Raw genomic sequence first — 21,975 nt, 5'->3', positions numbered from 1 at the left:
TGATTTTAAATCTCCCAAGGACATCAAAGGTATCGCCAGGTTCACTGGTATGGTGAATTTCTTCAGGAAATTTATTCCTAACTTCGCTAATAGAGCGGCACCATTGAACCTTCTTCGTAGGAAAGGCATCAAATTTGAGTGGGGACCTTCTCAACAAGCCGCTTTTGAAGATCTGAAATTAGCTCTCTGTAATGCTCCTGTCCCTGCTATGCCCGATTTCTCGAAGAAATTCATCGTCCAAACCGACGCGTCGTCATCGGCGGTAGCTGCAGTCCTTCTTCAAGAGACTGAACTAGGGAGGCGACCCATCGCCTATGCATCTAGGACTCTATCGGCTCAAGAATCCAAGTATTCCCTCTATGAACTCGAAGGTTTGGCAGTCTTATTTGCCTTAGAAAAGTTCCGTCTCTATCTGGAACATGTCAAATTCGACCTGGAGACGGATAATCTAGCCTTAAGCTGGGTCTTAGGTAGGCCGCGTCGTACTGGTCGTATAGCCCGTTGGGCCATCCGAATTTCTGCCTTCCAATTTGACGTTAGGCATATCAGAGGTACTGAAAATGTTGTTGCAGACGGACTCAGCCGTATGTTTTCCAACGACGTCGAGACCCATGAACCCGTCGATAGTTCATCACCTCCCGAGTCCATACTATCTGAGGTTAATGCCATCTTAACAGATGCGCCCATGCTCTTTAGGGACATTGAGAAATACCAACGTGAAGATCCGACGCTGGCTCCGATAATGGAAACCCTTTCTTCTGGGGAACACGTCGTCCCTTATGTACTGAGGAATGGAGTTTTATGTTGCCCTTCGAGGCATGATAAGATGATGAAAGTTGTCGTTCCAGCTGTTCTTGTACCTATGATCTTCAAGTACTATCATGAGACCCCATTAGGGGGGCATCTAGGCATCTTTAAAACTCGTGAAAAGATTCGTGAAAGGTTCATCTGGAAGGGTATGGACGGTGAAATTCGTGAACCAGTAAAGGCTTGTAAATCCTGCTTGCTTAGTAAACCCACCATGTCTACCAAGGTAGGCCTTTGTCTTCTCATCAAGCGTCGCGCCCAATGGAACGCCTGTATATTGATTATGTAGGACCCTTCCCCCAGTCAAAGGGAAATGCCAACAAGTTCATCTTTGTTTGTGTAGATGGTTTTACAAGATTTTCCTGGTTATTTCCGACTAAGCTGGCTACCGCTCAGTCCACCATTACTTGTTTAAAATCAATCTTTGCTTCTTTTGGTCCGTGTCAATATATTGTGTCTGACAATGCCAAGGCTTTCACATCTAATCTATTTCGTAAATTCTGTTTTGATCTGTCCATATCTCATGTGACTACTTCTGCTTATTATCCCCAACCATCTCTTGCTGAAAGAGTTAATCGTAATCTCAGGTCGGCCCTTATTGCCTATCATCATGAAGATCATTCTAGGTGGGACACGTGCCTGCATTGGTTAGCTTTTGCTTTGAACTCGGCTGTTCATGAATCACATAAATTTACTCCAACTTCGCCGATGTTCAAGTTTGTTCCCAACACGCCGCTCTCTAACCTCTGGTCTCTGAGTGACATTCTACTTGAGACAATAGATCCAGATAACATTAAAGATCTTTGGAAGAAGGCTAAAGCCAATCTTAAAGTGTCTTATGAAAAGGTTAGGGAAAGATATGACCGTGGACGGAGACCCACCAATTTGAAGGTAGGCGACCAGGTGATGGTCAAGAATTTTGTTCCCGCGGGCAAGCTAGACCCCAGATTTCATGGGCCGTGTACTATTCTCGATTTTCTTACACCCGTTGCCTTATTGCTAAGCAATCCAGGTACCGAGAGGATATTTAGGGTTCACCTGTCACAGGTGAAACCGGTGTAATTTTGTGCTAACTTGCTTCATATAATTTTGAAAGAAATAGGGAGGTTATATTTTTGGGGGTTTCTTTTAAGGCCTTCTGCCCTTGGAATCTGTTTCCTTGGATGTAAGCTTTTGTAAACCTTCCCCGACCAGTTAAACTGCCATCCTGTCCTTGCCATGGCCATTACCATGCACCCGTCTCCTGCTCAACAACACACAGTGGCTTTTAAATGAAATAAATATTTCTACGCCGCTGGCCCCTCAGTTCCACCACAATGAATGTACCCTAAAATCAAACTGGTCCAACAAAATTCTGCCGCCGAGCTTTAATGTTCCAGTGCTCCCGCAGCAGCGCGGCGCCGTAACGCCACTGAGGTGGGGTAAGGGCCCGCCCCTCTCTAGTGTGGCCAACCAGTGTACGGCGAGCCGGAGTCCTCCTCCCGGCCAAGGCTGATGTGCGGCGCACAACCTGCAACTCGCCCGCGACCTGTATGTTCGCCGCGGGTGCATCGTGCTTCAACTCCACTACTCCTCTCATAGTACGGGCGAGCGGTATCTCAGGGTACTTGAGGGGTCCGAGCGGCCTCCTCTGGACACAAGCAGCAGCGGCCGGTCTGGCCGTCTAACTTAATCAACCTTGAATATATGTAATCAGCTACATGGACATTTAATATCAACATTACTACTATTTTTGAATTCAACGACAATATCTGGTGGACTTAGAAAATTTTTCTCCACTTTCAGGAATTAAAGGTTTTTCCTTCTGAATTCAACTTCTACAAGCACAAAGACATTACATCAATAGTAACCACAGAATTTTGAAACTGGATCCAATCATTTTAAGAAAACTTGTTGGTAAATACTTCCGCAATTAACTTCTATATCAACATCATAACTTGTACCTTATTTTGAAACAAACGTTTATGTTCTTCTGTGTTACCCCTTGGAGGGACTTTTGGGGGGGGCAGGTCTGTACCGGGTGGTACACCTCCACGCCGCTAATTCAAACCTTGCGCCAGTTGAAACTTCTCTACTGGAGGAAGTCTGAACTTTATCTACATCGTTAATTCTCAGGTTTCTCAGAAGATGTCCCTACTTGTAAATTTTGAAGTTTCTGAACTGGGTCGTTTTCGATGTATTTTTATTTTGCCTGTAGTAAGACGTGTGGACATTCTCTTCCAGATGGCACTACTGAAGGACTACAATTATGCACCCTAGTGCGAAGTAAAAGAACTGTGTTTTTGGAGAAATTTTGGGTTCATAAGTTTGTTCTTTGTTAAATTTCGTTCAGTCATTGTTTAAGTTGGCAATATTAACCCTTTCTTTCCGCCAGTTTTGAAATCGACCAATAAGGAATTTCTGTAATTAATTTTCCACCAATAATGTGTTTCTTCTTCATCTAGTGTAGGGGTTTTCGTTGTTAGCCAATAAAATGATTGTGGGCGGGTGTTCTCATTCCTGAAACGCCTCGAACTTTCCACGAGGGTATATAAACTGCTGATTTTCGGGTCTCCGCGCCGCTTCAGGAACAGCTATCCTTGTGTAAATTATGTAGCAGGGGGCGGGAAGCGCCTCTTTCTTCGGGCAGCAGTTCAACCACCAGGTAATGGCCTTTTAATAACTTCTTTTCTTGCTAGCTCAGCAGTTTAACTCTCGGGGCAGGTCCGAAGCCTTTTACCATGCAACTTTCCTTTAAAATGTAAAGAGACTTGGTATCAATTCTATCTTTTTAAACTACAAGTTGGGATAGAGAGTGCTTAACCCTCTCGAGCTCCCACTCATATTGCTTTGAGGTGAACTTATTTTCACAACCGTTTCTTCCCTTCTAATGTAATGTAAATCGTTTTCTTATATAAGTCACCTCTTTAGTATGGGATTAGCCCTTGCATTAGCGGCCTAGTGCCAAGTAGGTTTTAGTAAAGTATATTAGGAGTGCAGTTTCGCTTCCTCTCAAGTTGGTATTTTGGAGGCCACGTAATTGTCCTGTTTCTTCACTAAATAGGCCTCAGTAGGTTGGGTATTTTTACCCCTGTGTTATTTGTGTTTGGAGGTCAACTTGAAAGTGGAGTTTGGTGTGGCCTTTGATAGGCTTGAACTTAAGAGCGAGTCGCTCTTTCTTAAAATTTGTTTCTGCGTGCCTCGAGGAGGCTTTACTGTGTAATTGGGAGCAAGAGCTCCTGGGCATGATTGAGGCCTTCTGCCCCTTTGTTGAATCTTGTATATAGTAAAGTTGGGCTCATTGCTCAAGAATTATGTGTCTGGCTCTCGGAGCCCAAATCCTGTAACACTGTAATTGTACATTCTCGATTGGTTGCTTTGCTACTCTGTACCTGCCACTCTTGTTATTTCTTGATTTTGCAAAGAAAATATAACCTCTTTAAATTAACTTTAATTTCGTATTTTGAGACCTGTTCACCCCAGCAAATTCTTTCACCTCTGCACATCCACAAAACTCGGTAACAATAATAATAATAATAATAATAATAATAATAATAATAATGTTATTGGATTTACGTCCCACTAAGTGTTTCTTTACGGTTTTCGAGACGTCGAGGTGCCGGAATTCAGTCCCGTAGGAGTTCTTTTACGTGCCAGTAAATCTACCGACACGAGGCTGACGTATTTGAGCACTTTCAAATGCCACCGGATGAAAGCTGCCAGCGCTGTACCGTCCGAGAGACTAAGCCCAGCAACTATAATTGACTGTTGTCTCCTCACAGCGGCAAGCAGGTTGGGTGGTCTAACTGGATGGGTGGTAAGCCCTTCACTTTCACTTGCACGATTCACTCCTTCCCCTCACTCAACTCCACGAAGAGGTTTGAACACACACAGTACTTCAAGGCAGTACACATACAGTAGTCATCTCCAGCCTCCTAGGTGTAAAGGATCGTCGGTTTTCAAACATCACGTTGCGAAACATCGAGAAACTTCCCTCCACATTATCGTGCCCACAAAGACGCACGCAGGAGATGCTGCCAATTGTGGACACTGTTTTATTTACAAATGATATACACGTTATGCACACACGTTAACAAACCACCATTTTGAATAAAGCACTCTTTACGAAGAAGCAGAAGACAGCAACATTAGCATGACAACCAACACAACAAAATCACAACATGAATTCACACACTTGACTAACCAATTTCACTAGTAACTCCAACTTCCAAGACTGCCTCTTAATGTACGTTGCCTGGCCACGTTTCTAGAAAAGTATGACACAACATGTTTTCTCGTAGTTTCTAGAGTCTTCAATAATCTATTTACAAATGAATGAATGTTGTCTACAATTCTAGTGAAAATATACGTTGTTCTGGATTATTACCCTGTATTGCACAAGATGACATTGGATTTATACATTATATTTACTCGTAATAATAAATTATATACTATGAATTACGTATTCTTACATTAAATAAAGTTATATTCATATACACTGACTGACAGAGCAAATGCAACACCAAAAAGGAGTGGTCAGAACTTTATGCCAATTGCAGGGTAGACTGACGTCACTGAGGTATGCTCATGATGTGAAATGCGCCGCTGTGCTGCGCACGTAACGAACGATAAATGGGACACGGCGTTGGCGAATGGCCCACTTCGTACCGTGATTTCTCAGCCGACAGTCATTGTAGAACGTGTTGTCGTGTGCCACAGGACACGTGTATAGCTAAGAATGCCGGGCCGCCGTCAACGGAGGCATTTCCAGCAGACAGACGACTTTACGAGGGGTATGGTGATCGGGCTGAGAAGGGCAGGTTGGTCGCTTCGTCAAATCGCAGCCGATACCCATAGGGATGTGTCCACGGTGCAGCGCCTGTGGCGAAGATGGTTGGCGCAGGGACATGTGGCACGTGCGAGGGGTCCAGGCACAGCCCGAGTGACGTCAGCACGCGAGGATCGGCGCATCCGCCGCCAAGCGGTGGCAGCCCCGCAAGCCACGTCAACCGCCATTCTTCAGCATGTGCAAGACACCCTGGCTGTTCTAATATCGACCAGAAAAATTTCCCGTCGATTGGTTGAAGGAGGCCTGCACTCCCGGCGTCCGCTCAGAAGACTACCATTGACTCCACAGCATAGACGTGCACGCCTGGCATGGTGCCGGGCTAGAGCGACTTGGATGAGGGAATGGCGGAACGTCGTGTTCTCCGATGAGTCACGCTTCTGTTCTGTCAGTGATAGTCACCGCAGACGAGTGTGGCGTCGGCGTGGAGAAAGGTCAAATCCGGCAGTAACTGTGGAGCGCCCTACTGCTAGACAACGCGGCATCATGGTTTGGGGCGCTATTGCGTATGATTCCACGTCACCTCTAGTGCGTATTCAAGGCACGTTAAATGCCCACCGCTACGTGCAGCATGTGCTGCGGCCGGTGGCACTCCCGTACCTTCAGGGGCTGCCCAATGCTCTGTTTCAGCAGGATAATGCCCGCCCACGAGTCACTGCTCGCATCTCCCAACAGGTTCTACGAGGTGTATAGATGCTTCCGTGGCCAGCGTACTCTCCGGATCTCTCACGAATCGAACACGCGTGGTATCTCATTGGACGCCGTTTGCAAACTCTGCCCCAGCCTCGTACGGACGACCAACTGTGGCAAATGGTTGACAGAGAATGGAGAACCATCCCACAGGACACCATCCGCACTCTTATTGACTCTGTACCTCGACGTGTTTCTGCGTGCATCGCCGCTCGCGGTGGTCCTACATCCTACTGAGTCGATGCCTTGCGCATTGTGTAACCTGCATATCGGTTTGAAATAAACATCAATTATTCGTCCGTGCCGTCTCTGTTTTTTCCCCAACTTTCATCCCTTTCGAACCACTCATTCTTGGTGTTGCATTTGCTCTGTCAGTCAGTGTACATACATACAGCAGACGTGTCTTGACATAACCTCACATGTTTTGTTACACAAGACAGATCATACAACACACAAATAATACGACCAATAATAATACCAAATAAATTCCGTGCATAACTACGATAATAATAATAATAATAATAATAATAATAATAATAATAATAATAATAATAATAATGATAATAATAATAATAATAATAATAATAATTGTTACGGAGTACTCCGTGGTAGTTAGAGGTGAAAGAAGGTGCTGGGATGAACAGGTCTCAACTTACGAAATTAAAGTTAATTTAAAATTCAACAAGGTTATATTTTCTTTTCAAGATCAAGAAATAACAAGTACAACAGGAACTTGGTTATATGGCAACAAAATAAGAATGTACAATTACAGTTTATTAATGTATATTGGGCTTCAAGTTCCAGAAACATAATCCTGAGCAATGAGCCCAACTTTACCTATACACAAGGTTTAACAAAGGGGCAGAAAACCTCAATCATGCCCAGGAGCACTCGCTCCCTATTACTCAGTAAAGCCTGCTCGAGGCACACAGAAACCAACATTAAGAAAGAGCAACCCGCTCTCAAAGTTCAAGCCTCTCAAAGGCCACACCAAACTCCACCTTCAAGCTGACCTCCAAGCACATGAAAACAGGGGTAAAAATACTCAACCTACTGAGGCCTATTCCATAAAAAAAAACGGGACAAATACATGGCCCCCAAAATACCAACTTGAGAGGAGGCGAAACTGCACTCCTAACACATTTCTTTAAAACCTACTTGGCACTAGGCCGCTTATGCAAGGGCTAATCCCATACCACGGAGGTGACACGATTGAAAACGGTTATGACATTACGAGTAGAAGGGAAACTGTTATAAAAACGTAGTCACCTCAAAACAAAAAGAATGGGAGCTCGAGAGGGTTAGGCACTCTCTATCCCAATTTGTAGTTAAAGAGACAGAATTTATACCAAGTGTCTTTTACATATTAAATATAGGTTACAAGAGGAAAGTTTCGAACCCGCCCCGAGGGTTAAACTGCTGAGCTGGCAAGAAAATAAGTTATAAAACGGCCATTACCTGATGGTTGAACTGCTGCCCGAAGAAAGAGGCGCTTCCCGCCCCCTGCTACATAATCACACACAGAAAGATGTTACTGAAGTGGCACCGAGACCAGAAAAACAGCAGTTTATATACCCTCGCGGAACATTCGAGACCTTTCATGAATGATAACACCCGCCCGCAACCTTTTTATTGGACGGCCAAAAGATTCCATGTCAAAACTGGAGAAGAAAACCAGGATTGGTGGAAAATTAATTACAGAAATTTGCGATTGGTCAATTTCAAAACTGGCGGAAAGAAAGGATTAACATTGCCAACTTAAACAATGACTGAAATAAATTTAATAAAAAAACAAACTTCTAAACGCTAAATTTCTTCGAAAAAAAAGGTTCCTTCACTTCGCACTAGGGTGCACAATTGTAGTTCTTAAGTAGTGCCATCTAGAAGAGAGTGTCCACACTTCTTACTACAGAGAAAACAAAAATGAATCGAAAAAGACACAGTTCAGAACTCTTCAAAATTTATAGTAATGACATCTTCTGAGAAATCTTAGCAGTAATGTGGAAGTTAAAGTTCAAGCTTCCTCCAGTAGAGGAGTTTCAACTAGCGCAATGTTTGAATTAGCGGCGCGGAGGTGTACCGCCCGGTACAGACCTCCCACCCCCCGCCTCAAAAGTCCCTCCAAGTGGTAACACAGAAGAACACAAAATTTTGTTTTAAAACAAAGCCCAAGTTATGATGTTGAAATATAAATTAATTGCAGAAGGATTTACAAAAATGTTCTTAAATTGGTTTGATCCAGTTTCAAAATTCTTGGTAGTAATTTTCGATGTAATGTCTTTATGCTTGCAGTAGTTGAATTCAGAAGGAAAACTTTTAATTTTTGAAAGGAACAAAAAAAATTTCTAAGTCCACTAAATATTGTAGTTGAATCCAAAAATGTAGTAATTGTTGATATGAAATGTCCATGTAGCTGATTAAATACATTCAATGTTGGTTAAGTTTGACGGCCAGACCAGACGCCGCTGTATGTGTCCAGAGGAGACCGCTCGGACCCCTCAAGTACCCTGAGATACCGCTCGCCCGCACCACGAGAGGGGTACAGGTGCTGAAGCACGCCGCACCCGCGGCGAATGTTTACAGGCCGCGGGCAAGTAACAGGTTGTGCGCCGCACATCAGCCTTGGCCGGGAGGAGGGCTCCGGCTCGCCGCACACTGGTTGACCTCCCTGAAGTAGATCGGGCCCGTGCTCTACCCCAAGAGCGGCACGGCGCCACGCGGCTGCGGGGGCACTGAAACATTAAGATCTTGGCGGCAGAATTTTGTTGGACCATAATGATTTTAGGGTACAGACTTTGTGGTGAAGATGAGGGGCCAGCGGCGTGGAAATATTTATTTCATTTAAATAGCCACTGTGTGTTGTTGAGCAGGAGACGGGAGCGTGGTAATGGCCATGGTAAGGACAGGATGGCAGTCCAACTGGTCGGGGAAGGTTTTACAATAAATGCTTAAATACAAAGAACCTGATTCCAAGGGCAGAAGGCCTCAAAATGAACCCCCGCCCAAAAAATATAACCTTCCGAATCCTTTCAAAATGTTAAAACAAATATAAAATCAGCTACGTTAGCGCGGAAGTTACACAGGTTTCTCCTGCGACAGGTGAACCCTAAATATCCTCTCGGTGGCTGGATTGCTTAATAACAACGTAACCGGCGTAAGAAAATCAAGGATAATGCACGGCCCATGAAATCTGGGGGCAAGATTGCCTGCGGGAACAAAATGTTTGACCATCACCTGGTCACCTACCTTCAATTTGGTGGGTCTCCGTCTACGATCATATCTTTCCCTAACCTTTTCATGAGACACTTTAAGATTGGCTTTAGCCTTCTTCCAAAGATCTTTAATATTATCTGGATCTATTGTCTCAGGTAGAATGTCACTCAGAGACCAAAGGTTAGAGATCGGCGTGTTTGGAACAAACTTGAACATCAAAGAAGCTGGAGTAAACTTATGGGATTCGTGAACCGCCGAATTCAAGGCAAAAGCTAACCAATGTAGGGACGTGTCCCACCTAGAATGATCTTCATGATGATAGGCAATCAACGCGGACCTCAGATTACGATTAACCCATTCAGCCAGAGATGGTTGAGGATAATAAGCAGAAGTTGTCACATGAGATATGGACAGATCAAAACAGAATTTACGAAAGAGATTGGAGGTGAAAGCTTTAGCATTATCAGACACAATATATTGACATGGACCAAAAGAAGCGAAAATGGAATTTAAACAAGTGATGGTGGACTGGGCGGTAGCCAGCTTAGTTGTAAATAACCAAGAAAATCTTGTAAAACCATCTACACATACAATAATGAACTTGTTGGCATTCCCCTTTGACTGGGGGAAGGGTCCTACGTAATCGATGTAGAGACGTTCCATGGGGCGCGACGCTTGATGAGAAGACAAAAGGCCTACCTTGGTGGACATGGTTGGTTTACTAAGCAAACAAGGTTTACAAGCTTTAACTAGTTCACGAATTTCACCGTCCATACCCTTCCAGATAAACATTTCACGGATCTTTTCCCGGGTTTTGAAGATGCCTAAATGCCCCCCAATGGGGTCTCATGGTAGTACTTGACGATCATCGGTACAAGAACAGCTGGAACTACAACTTTCATCTTTTGATCATGCCTCGACGGGCAACATAAAACACCATTCCTCAATACATAAGGGACGGCATGTTCCCCAGAAGAAAGGGTTTCCATGATAGGGGCCAGCGTTGGATCTTCACGTTGATATTTCTCAGGATCCCTAAACAACATGGGAGCATCTGTTAGAATGGCATTAACCTCAGGTATTATGGACTCGGGAGGTGAAGAACTATCAACCTGTTCAGGGGTCTCTACTTCATTAGAAAACATACGGCTAAGTCCGTCTGCAACAACATTTTCAGTACCTCTGATATGCCTAACGTCAAATTGGAAGGCAGAAATTCGGATGGCCCAACGGGCTATACGACCAGTACGACGCGGCCTACTTAAGACCCAGCTTAAGGCTTGATTATCAGTCTCCAAGTCGAATCTGACATGTTCCAGATAGAGACGGAACTTTTCTAAGGCAAATAAGACTGCCAAACCTTCGAGCTCATAGATGGAATACTTGGCTTCTTGAGCCGATATTGTCCTAGAGGCATAGGCGATGGGTCGCCTCCCTAGTTCAGTCTCTTGACGCGTCGGTTTGGACGATGAATTTTTTGGAGAAATCGGGCATAGCCAGAACAGGGGCATTACACAGAGCTAATTTCTGATCTTCAAAAGCGGCTTGTTGAGAAGGTCCGCACTCAAATTTGACGCCTTTCCTACGAAGAAGGTTCAAGGACGCCGCTCTGTTAGCGAAGTTAGGAATACATTTCCTGAAGAAATTCACCATAACAATGAATCTGGCAGTACCTTTGATGTCCTTGGGAGGCTTGAAATCACGGATGGCCTGTGTTCTGGAGTGATCGACTGCAACACCATCGGGCGACACAATATGCCCTAGAAATGACATAGAGGGCTTTGCGAAGGCGACCTTGGACAACTTCACAGTTAACCCCGCCTTACGAAGGCGATTGAGAACTTCTTTCAGATGATCTAGATGTTCTTCGAATGTCTCCGAAAATACGACGACATCATCAAGGTAGTGGTACAAGTACTCAAATTTGATGCCGGAGAAGACCCTGTCTAGTAGCCTCGTAAGCACAGCTGCTCCCGTGGGGAGCCCGAAAGGCACGCGGTTGTAATCGTACAAATTCCAATCCGTGGCAAACGCTGTAAGATGTTTCGATTCTTCAGCCAGAGGAATTTGATTATAGGCCTGATTCAGATCCAAGATGGTAAAGAACTTGGCTTTACGAAACCATGGAAAACAAGAATGAAGGTCAGGAAGGGGCACAGATTGTAACACCACCTTCCGATTGAGAGCCCTACAATCAATGACAGGCCTGAAGCCACCTTGGGGTTTTGGGACTAGAAAAATAGGCGACGAATACGCCGACTTAGAGGGCCGGATGCTACCATCCTTTAACATTTGATCGATGATTTCTTTCAATGCCTTCATTTTAGGTGGAGATAGCCTATAAGGTGGAAAACGGCCAGGAATCGAATCCGTGACCTCAATTTTGTATTCGATCAGGTCAGTAACACCAAGAGTATCCGAGAACACCTCTGGAAACGACTGACACAGCTTACGAATACTATCAGCCTGATCCTCAGGTAGATGTCTAAGATCTAACAACATCTCATCCTGGGTAGGCGAAATAGATGAACACGATACAGAATTACAGTTTAACAAAGGGATTTTACTATTGGAAGCAAATTTGAATGTGCACGACCTACTCTGAAGGTCGAGCACCAGACCAGTGTGGGACATGAAATCTGCTCCCAATAAAATGGGGCAGGACAAGTGCTTTGCCACAAACAATCTAACTTTCCAAGTAAATTTCGAAATCCGAATTTTGGCATATAAAAAACCTACAATTTCTAATGGAGAAGAATTAGCCGAAACATATTGAACTGAAGGTGAGCAATAGTCAGGAAGTTTACACACAGCTTTCAGTTTGGACTACCATTCAACCTAAATAATAGAACACACACTGTCTGAATCTACTAAAGCTGTTACCGGTTCATTATTTAATTCAATTTTGAGAAAAGGCACAGGTGCGGGGGAATCCGCCGCAATCCTGAGACATTCATTGGGACCTTCAAAAGATAAATTAGAAGACAGTGTTCTCCCTGAAATTTCGACATTTTTACTTGGGGCCGAGCCTCGGGAAGATGGGTTCGCCGACTCAGCCGAAGCCACTTGTCACTTATTATTATTGGCCTTGGTGGAAGTTGCACCAGATGTTGAGCAGGAGGGGGTGCTATTCGAATTTGGGCAATTTTTGGCGATATGGGAAAACGCGCCGCATTTTAAGCAACCTTGGGATGAACTTGCTCCATTATTGGTCCTACTAGATTTGATCAATGGACATTTATTGCGAAGATGGTCAGGCGACCCGCAAGCGTAACATTTACGGAGTGTGATGGGTCGGCGAGGTGGAGGCCGAAAACTACTAGAGGATGGAGGGGGTTCTTTCGCGACACGCAAGGTATCGGCGTATCTAACTCCTTCCGCTGAGACGGACAAAGCCTCTAATTCAGCAAACGTTTGAGGACGCGACGCAAAACGCAAATATGACCTGTATGATGGAGAAATACCTTCCACTATAGCCTGAACAATCTGGTCTTCAGGAAAATGAAGAGCAAGTACCCTAGTATAGAACTTAATATCTTGGATGAAATCTGCCAAGTTTTCATCCAACCGCTGTACACGATAATAGTACTTCTGAATTAGTGAGGACCTTGCCCTAGCCGGAATGAAGTTAGCTAGCAAGTGGGCGTGGAAGTCTTCAATAGATGATTGTTCGGCAATGGCTCTTACTATTTTGTCTGAGAGGACACTAATGGACAAGGGGTAAATTATCTGCAAAATTTGACACGGAGAAGGAGAAAAAACGAGGGCATGATCTTGAAACTCAACCAACAACCTTAAGAATGAAATTACGTCACTGGTAGAGTTAACCGAAAACTTAGAAATACCTCTGAGCAACATTGCTAATGGATGAGGCAAACTGCTGAACCCTGGTGACATATTAGGTAAAGGTTTAAGTGGCGAAGAAGCTAATTCAGAACGTGCGTTGTTCAGCGAGGTACGACGCTAAGATTCGTTGTCTAATGGGGCGGAGATTAGTTGGGCTCCAACAGCTTTCCTATTTCCTTCTCCTTTGGAAGACTCTTCCTCTTGAACTACGTTTACCGTAGCAGGTTGGTCGGTTTTGGGAGGGACTTCCCCAGTTAATAATAGGGTAACCTTACTGGACAATTCTGAAAGATTTTCGAGAACAGCACTAGCTTCCTTCCTTTGAATGTCATTCAACTTGTGAGACAACAGATCGTTAACTCTATTAGAAAAATGAAATAACCTGGCTTGCACACGTTTGATTAGGAGAAGGGTCATTTTCTACAAAAAAAGGTAATCACACATGCCAGCTCAGTAGTATTATCTGTGATCGTGGAAAGAGAGTCGTCAATTTCTTTCTCTCCCAAAGTGGGGATGGAAATGGGCAAATCAAGGGACTCTCTAAGCTTATTGGTGTCTACCGCAACCGTGCCTCCAGATTGCACATTTCTAATTCTTAATTCATAAATCAACTCCTCCTCACGCAAATAGTTGAGATGGAGGACATCGCGAGGGCCGGGCATGATGACCAAAATTTAACAGCTTTGAAAAATGAAAAAGAAAAGTCCAGCGACAGAGAAAATTGTTAGAGTTCGGAAGCAAAGCAACGTTTAGCCATCAAAAGGGGCTAATTTGAGACCCATTGAACCACGCTCTGCTACCACTTGTTACGGAGTACTCCGTGGTAGTTAGAGGTGAAAGAAGGTGCTGGGATGAACAGGTCTCAACTTACGAAATTAAAGTTAATTTAAAATTCAACAAGGTTATATTTTCTTTCCAAGATCAAGAAATAACAAGTGCAACAGGAACTTGGTTATATAGCAACAAAATAAGAATGTACAATTACAGTTTATTAATGTATATTGGGCTTCAAGTTCCAGAAACACAATCCCTGAGCAATGAGCCCAACTTTACCTATACACAAGGTTTAACAAAGGGGCAGAAAACGCCAATCATACCCAGGAGCACTCGCTCCCTATTACTTAGTAAAGCCTGCTCGAGGCACACAGAAACCAACATTAAGAAAGAGCAACCCGCTCCCAAAGTTCAAGCCTCTCAAATGCCACACCAAACTCCACCTTCAAGCTGACCTCCAAGCACATGAAAACAGGGGTAAAAATACCAAACCTACTGAGGCCTATTCTATAAAGAAACGGGACAACTACATGGCCCACCAAAATACCAACTTGAGAGGAGGCGAAACTGCACTCCTAATACATTTCTTCAAAACCTAGGCCGCTTATTCAAGGGCTAATCCCATACCACGGAGGTGACACGATTGAAAAAGGTTATGACATTACGAGTAGAAGGGTTAAACTGCTGAGCTGGCAAGAAAATAAGTTATAAAACGGCCATTACCTGATGGTTGAACTGCTGCCCGAAGAAAAGGCGCTTCCCGCCCCCTGCTACATAATCACACAAAGAAAGATGTTACTGAAGTGGCACCGAGACCAGAAAAACAGCAGTTTATATACCCTCGCAGAACATTCGAGACCTTTCATGAATGATAACACCCGCCCGCAAGCTTTTTATTGGACGGCCAAAAGATTACATGTCAAAACTGGAGAAGAAAACCAGGATTGGTGGAAAATTAATTACAGAAATTTGCGATTGGTCAATTTCAAAACTGGCGGAAAGAAAGGATTAACATTGCCAACTTAAACAATGGCTGAAAGAAATTTAATAAAAAACAAACTTCTAAACGCTAAATTTCTTCAGAAAAACGGTTCCTTCACTTCGCACTAGGGTGCACAATTGTAGTTCTTAAGTAGTGCCATCTAGAAGAGAATGTTCACACTTCTTACTACAGAGAAAACAAAAATGAATCGAAAAAGACACAGTTCAGAACTCTTCAAAATTTATAGTAATGACATCTTCTGAGAAATCTTAGCAGTAATGTGGAAGTTAAAGTTCAAGCTTCCTCCAGTAGAGGAGTTTCAACTAGCGCAATGTTTGAATTAGCGGCGCGGAGGTGTACCGCCCGGTACAATAATAATAATAATAATAATAATAATAATAATAATAATAATAATAATAATAATAATAATAATAATAATAATAATAATAATAATAATAATTGTTCCGAGGTATCTGTGGAACAGTAGAGGTGAAAGAAGGTGTGGGCTGGAATAAGTCTCAACTACCAAAATTAAAGTTAATTTAAAACTTTAACAAAGGTTATATTTTCTTTTCAAAATCAACAAATATCAACAACAGAGTAATAGGTACCAAGTAGCAGGAAAACAAGTTAATAAATTACATTTGCTGGGGTTCAAGCCCCGGGTGAATAATTAATGAGCTCCAAGCTCCACTTTACCAATATTCAACCAGACCACCTGGGCCAGAATTCCCCTGAAATCAAAGAGCACTTGCTCTCACCTAATACATTCCAGCCTTCAAGAGGCACTGAGAACCTAATTCGAAACGAGCGAACCGGCTCCCAGTTACTCACGCCTATTTAAGGCATCCTCGACTTTTACAATCACTTGCCTGCAGGCACAACTTACAAATTTACACAGGGGCATCATGTACCCAACCTACTGGGCCTACTCAGAAAAGGAATAGGTTAATTACATGGCCCAAAATACCAAATTGACTGGAGACGTAGCTTGCACTCCTAATATACTTTTAAATCCTACTTGGCACTGGGCCGCTTACACAAGGGCTAATCCCATACTAAGGAGGTGACTCGGATAAGAAAACTTTATTACATTGAGAAAAGATGAAAATCGGTTATGAAAACGTAGTCACCTCAAAACAATATGAGTGGGAGCTCGAGAGGGTTAGGCACTCTCTATCCCAATTTGTAGTTAAAGAGACGGAATTTTTACCAGATGTCTTTTAAATTTTAAAGGTAGGTTACATGAGAAATGTTTCGAACCTGCCCCGTAGGTTAAACTGCTAGGCTAGCAAGAATAAAGTTATTAAACGGCCATTACCTTGTTGATGAAGTGCTGCCCGAAGAAAGAGGCGCTTCCCGCCCCCCGCTACATATTCACACACTAAGCAAGATGTCGATAGAGTGGCGACGAGCCATGAACCTCAGCAGTTTTATACCCACAAGGAAGCTTCGAGACCTTTCATGAAATAAAAGCGCCACACCCCTTCCCTTTATTGGCTAACATCAAAAGTTACACACAACATGAACAAGAAACCTAGGATTGGAGGAAAATTAATTTAGAAAATTCGGGATTGGCTGAATTCAAAACTGGCGGAAACAGAGATCAATATTTCCAACCCAAGAACTGAAAGAAAGAAATTTAACAAAGAACAAACTTATGGATACAAGGTTTCTTCAAAAAACAGTTCCATCACTTCGCACCAGAGTGCACAGTCGTAGTCTTTTCTCTATAGAGACATCTAGAAGAAAATGTCCACACTTCTTGATACAGGGCAAAACAAACACAGCGACGTAAAGCCCCTAGCAAAAAAAAAACACAATTCGAAATAGACACAGTTCAGGACACTTCAAAATTACAAAATTTACAGTGGTGACATCTTCCGAGAAACCGTTGAGTTAATTCAGTTTGTTAAAGTTCAGGCTTTCTCCTGTAGAGGAGTTTCAACTGGCGCAATATTTGAATTAGCGGCGTGGAGGTGTACCGCCCGGTACAGACCTCCCCCCCCCAAAAAAAAAAGTCCTTCCAAGGGGTGACACCGAAGAAAACAAAATTTTGTTTTAAAACAAACTCCAAGTTTTTTTTGCTGATGAATTGAAGAATTTAGAAGAGAAAAATGTAACTTTTCAGTAGTTGGATATCTCAGAAGTTGCTTGATATAGGTGGGTGTGACTAGATTAAGTGCAGTTGTAAACCATTTGTAGTAGATTTTGATGAAAGGTCTCTATGTTTGTAGTAGTTGAATTTAAAAAACTTTAATTCTTGAAAGGAAAAATTTTTCTAAGTCCACCAAATGTTGATTTGAAGTAGTATTAAATTGCCGAATAGAGCGTCCATGTAGCAGGAGTACATAGTTGCCAATTACTTTTGACGGCAAGACCTGCCGCCGCAGCCTATGTCAAGAGGAGGCCGCTCGGACCCCTCAAGTACTCTGAGATACCGCTCTCCCGCACTATGAGAGGGGTAGTCGTGCTGCACGCCGCAGATATGAAGTTTGTTTACAATCCACAAGTAGCTTGCGGGTGGTGCGCCGCACCTCAGCCTTGGCCGGAAGGAGGGCTCCGGCGCGCCGTACACAGGTTGACCTCGCTGGAGTGGAGTGGGCCCGTACCCCACCTCAGTGGCGGTACGGCGCCGCACGGCTGCGGAGGCACTGAAACAGTAAGATCTCGGCGGCAGAATTGTGTTGGACATTAATATTTTTAGGGTACAGTTTTTGTGGTGAGGCTGAGGGGCCAGCGGCGTGGAACCTTTTATTTCATTACTTTTATTTTAATGCCACTGATGTGGTTTAGCAGAAGACGGGAGCTTGGTAATGGCCATACGGAGGGGACAGCAGAGTAACCTCAGGGAAGGTTTCACAAAATGCATACAGAGCAGATTAAAAAAAACAAATATAAAAAATGAGGGGCAGAAGGCCTAGGATTAGATAAAAATATAACCTTTTGAGGTTTTTACAAGATGTTAAAATCCAAGGAGCAAGTAATTTACACAGGTTTCACCTGAGACAGGTGAACACTAAAGATTCTCTCGGTGGCTGGGTTGCTCACTAACAATGTCACCGGCGTTAAAAAATCCAAGACGGTACATGGCCCATGAATTCTGGGGGCAAGCTTGCCCGCGGGAACAAAATTCTTGACCATAACTTGGTCACCTACCTTTAAATTGGTGGGCCTCCGTCCACGATCATATCTTTTCCTAACCTTTTCATGAGAAATTTTATGATTGGCCTTGGCCTTCTTCCAGAGATCCCTAATATTATCTGGATCTATAGTCTCAGGTAGAATACCATTAAGAGACCAAAGGTTAGAGAGCGGCTTGTTGGGAACAAACTTGAACACCAAAGAAGCTGGAGTAAACTTATGAGGTTCATGAACCGCCGAATTCAAAGCAAAAGCTAACCAATGCAAGGACGTGTCCCACCTAGAATGATCTTCATGATGATAGGCAATAAGAGCCGACCTCAAGTTACGATTGACCCGTTCGGCTAGATATGGTTGAGGATAGTAAGCAGAAGTAGTCACATGAGAGATGGACAGATCAAAACAGAATTTACGAAGGAGATTGGATGTGAAAGCCTTAGCATTATCTGAAACAATATATTGACACGGACCAAAAGAAGCGAAGATGGAATTTAAACAAGAAATGGTGGACTGAGCGGTAGCCAGCTTAGTCGGAAATAACCAAGAAAATCTAGTGAAGCCATCTACACACACAAGGATGAATTTATTGGCATTCCCCTTTGACTGGGGAAAGGGTCCGACGTAGTCGATATAGAGTCGTTCCATGGGGCGCGACGCTTGATGAGAAGACGAAAGCCCTTGCTTAGTGGACATGGTGGATTTACTAAGGCAACAATATTTACAAGATTTTACCAATTCACGGATTTCTCCGTCCATACCCTTCCAGATGAACATTTCACGAATCTTTTCTCGAGTTTTGAAGATGCCTTATCTTATATGCCTAAAATCAAATTGGAAGGCCGAAATTCTTGTGGCCCAGCGGGCTATGCGACCAGTACGACGCGGCCTACCTAAGACCCAACTTAAGGCTTGGTTATCAGTCTCCAAGTCGAACTTGACATGTTCCAGATAGAGGCGGAACTTTTCTAGCGCAAACAAAACTGCTAAACCTTCAAGTTCGTAGATGGAATACTTGGATTCTTGGGCCGATAATGTCCTAGAGGCATAGGCGATGGGTTGCCTCCCTAGTTCAGCCTCTTGAAGAAGGACTGCGGCCACAGCCGACGACGACGCGTCGGTTTGGACAATGAATTTTTTCGAGAAATCCGGCATAGCCAGAACACGGGCATTAAAAAGAGCTAATTTCAGTTCTTCAAAAGCGGCTTGTTGAGAAGGCCCCCACTCAAATTTGACGCCTTTCCTACGAAGAAGGTTCAAGGGCGCCGCTCTGTTAGCGAAGTTAGGAATAAATTTCCTGAAGAAATTCACCATACCAATAAATCTAGCAATGCCTTTGACGTCCTTAGGAGGTTTGAAATCACGGATGGCCTGTGTTCTAGAACGATCGACTGCGACACCATCGGGCGACATAATATGTCCTAGAAAGGACATGGAAGGCTTAGCGAATGCAACCTTGGACAACTTCACCGTTAACCCTGCCTGACGAAGGCGACTTAGGACCTCTTTCAGATGATCAAAGTATTCTTCAAAGGTCTCAGAATATACGACGACATCATCCAGGTAATGATACAAGTACTCAAATTTGATGTCGGAGAAGACCCTGTCTAGCAGTCTCGTAAGCACGGCTGCCCCCGTAGGGAGCCCGAAAGGCACGCGGTTGTACTCATACAAATTCCAATCTGTGGCGAAAGCTGTCAGGTGTTTAGATTCCTCTGCAAGCGGTATCTGATTATACGCCTGATTAAGATCTAAGATGGTGAAGGACTTAGCTTTACGAAACCACGAAAAACAAAAGTGAAGGTCTGGAAGGGGCACAGATTGTAACACCACCTTCCGATTGAGAGCTCTATAATCAATCACAGGCCTGAAGCCACCTTGGGGTTTCGGGACTAGAAAAATAGGCGAAGAATACGCCGACTTAGAGGGCCGAATAATACCATCCTTCAACATCTGATCTATGATTTCCTTCAAAGCTTTCATTTTAGGAGGAGACAGCCTATAAGGCGGAAACCGGACTGGAATCGAACCCGTAACCTCAATCTTGTATTCAGTAAGGTCAGTAACACTAAGAGTATCAGAGAACACCTCTGGAAACGACTGACACAGCTTACGAATACTATCAGCCTGATCCTCAGGTAGATGTCTAAGATCTAACAACATCTCATCCTGGGTAGGCGAAATAGATGAACATGTTTCAGAACTACATTTTAACAAAGGGATTTTGGAATTACTATCAAATTTGAAAGTGCACGACTTGCTCTGAAGGTCGAGCACTAGACCGGTGTGAGACATGAAATCAGCTCCCAATAGAATGGGGCAAGACAAGTGCTTGGCCACAAACAATTTAAATTTCCAAGTAAATTTAGATATACGAATCTTGGCATACAGAAAACCTAAAATGTCTAATGGGGATTAGTTTGCCGAAACATAACGCACCGAAGTCGAACAAAAATCAGGAAGTTTACAAACAGTTTTCAATTTGGAATACCATTCAGCCAAAATAATGGAACAAACACTGCTTGAATCTAAAAGAGCAGTAACAGGCTCATTATTCAATTCAATTTTGAGAAATGGTACAGGTGCGGGGGTGTCCGCCGCAATCCTAAGACATTCTTTGGGACATTCAAATTGTAATGTAGAACAGTTCTGACATTTTCCTGCATTTTCGTCGAATTTAATTTATGCTGAGCCTTGAAAGAATTAATCTACCGACTCAGCCGGAGCCACTAGTCACTTTTTATTGTTGGTGGAAGTTGCACCCGAAGTTGAGCAGGAGGGAGTGCTGTTAGCATTAGGGCAGTTCTTGGTAATATGTGAAAACGCGCCGCATTTAAAACAGCCTTGGGATGACCCTGCTCCATTCCTTGTCCCACTAGATTTAATTAATGGACACTTGTTCCGAAGATGGTCAGGCGACACACAAGCATAACATTTACGGGCAGTGAAGGTTCGGCGAGTTGGGGGCCGAAAATTACTACAGGATGGAGAGGGTTCTTTCGCGACACGCAAGGTATCGGCGTATCTAACTCCTTCGGCTGAGACAGCCATAGTTTGCGGGCGCTACACAAAACACAAGTATGATCGGTATGATGGGAAAATACCTTCCACAACAGCCTGTACAATTTGATCTTCAGGGAAATTTAAAGCAAATACCCTAGTGTAGAACTTAATATCTTGGATGAAGTCGGGAAGATTCTCATCCAGACGCTGTACTCGTTAGTAGTACTTTTGAATTAGTGAAGACCTAGCTCGGGCCGGAATAAAATTTGCTAACAGATGGGCATGGAACTCTTCTATGGATGATTGTTCAGCAATTGCCCTAACTATCTTGTCTGAGAGAACACCAACGGAATAGGGATAAATAATTTGCAGAATTTGATATGGAGAAGGAGAAAACACAAGAGCATGATCCTGAAACTCAACGAAAAATCTTAGAAAACAAGCCGTTAAGCCAAAACAAGCCTTTAAGACCTAAACAAGCCGTTAAGACCAAAACAAGCCGTTAGGACCTAAACAAGCCTTTAAGACCTAAACAAACCATTAAGACCTAAACAAGTCTTTAAGACCTAAACAAACCGTTAAGACCTAAACAAGCCTTTAAGATTTAAACAAGCCGTTAAGACCTAAATAAGCCTTTAAGACCTAAACAAGCCGTTAAGACCAAAACAAGCCGTTAGGACCTAAACAAGCCTTT

The 21,975-nt window shown here is 43.5% G+C and overlaps 1 protein-coding gene across 3 annotated transcripts in view; it reads left to right on the top strand.

Moving 5' to 3' along the window:
- The window catches only part of LOC136874698 (glutamate receptor ionotropic, NMDA 2B), a 314,639-nt gene that overhangs the window by 126,611 nt on the left and 166,053 nt on the right, over positions 1–21,975 (top strand). The gene's annotated exons all lie outside the window — the stretch shown is intronic.

This window comes from Anabrus simplex, chromosome 5 (genome assembly GCF_040414725.1).
Source record: "Anabrus simplex isolate iqAnaSimp1 chromosome 5, ASM4041472v1, whole genome shotgun sequence".
Lineage (NCBI taxonomy): Eukaryota > Metazoa > Arthropoda > Insecta > Orthoptera > Tettigoniidae > Anabrus > Anabrus simplex.
Note: the sequence above shows the minus strand (reverse complement) of the source record. Positions and strands in the feature narration are given on the sequence as shown.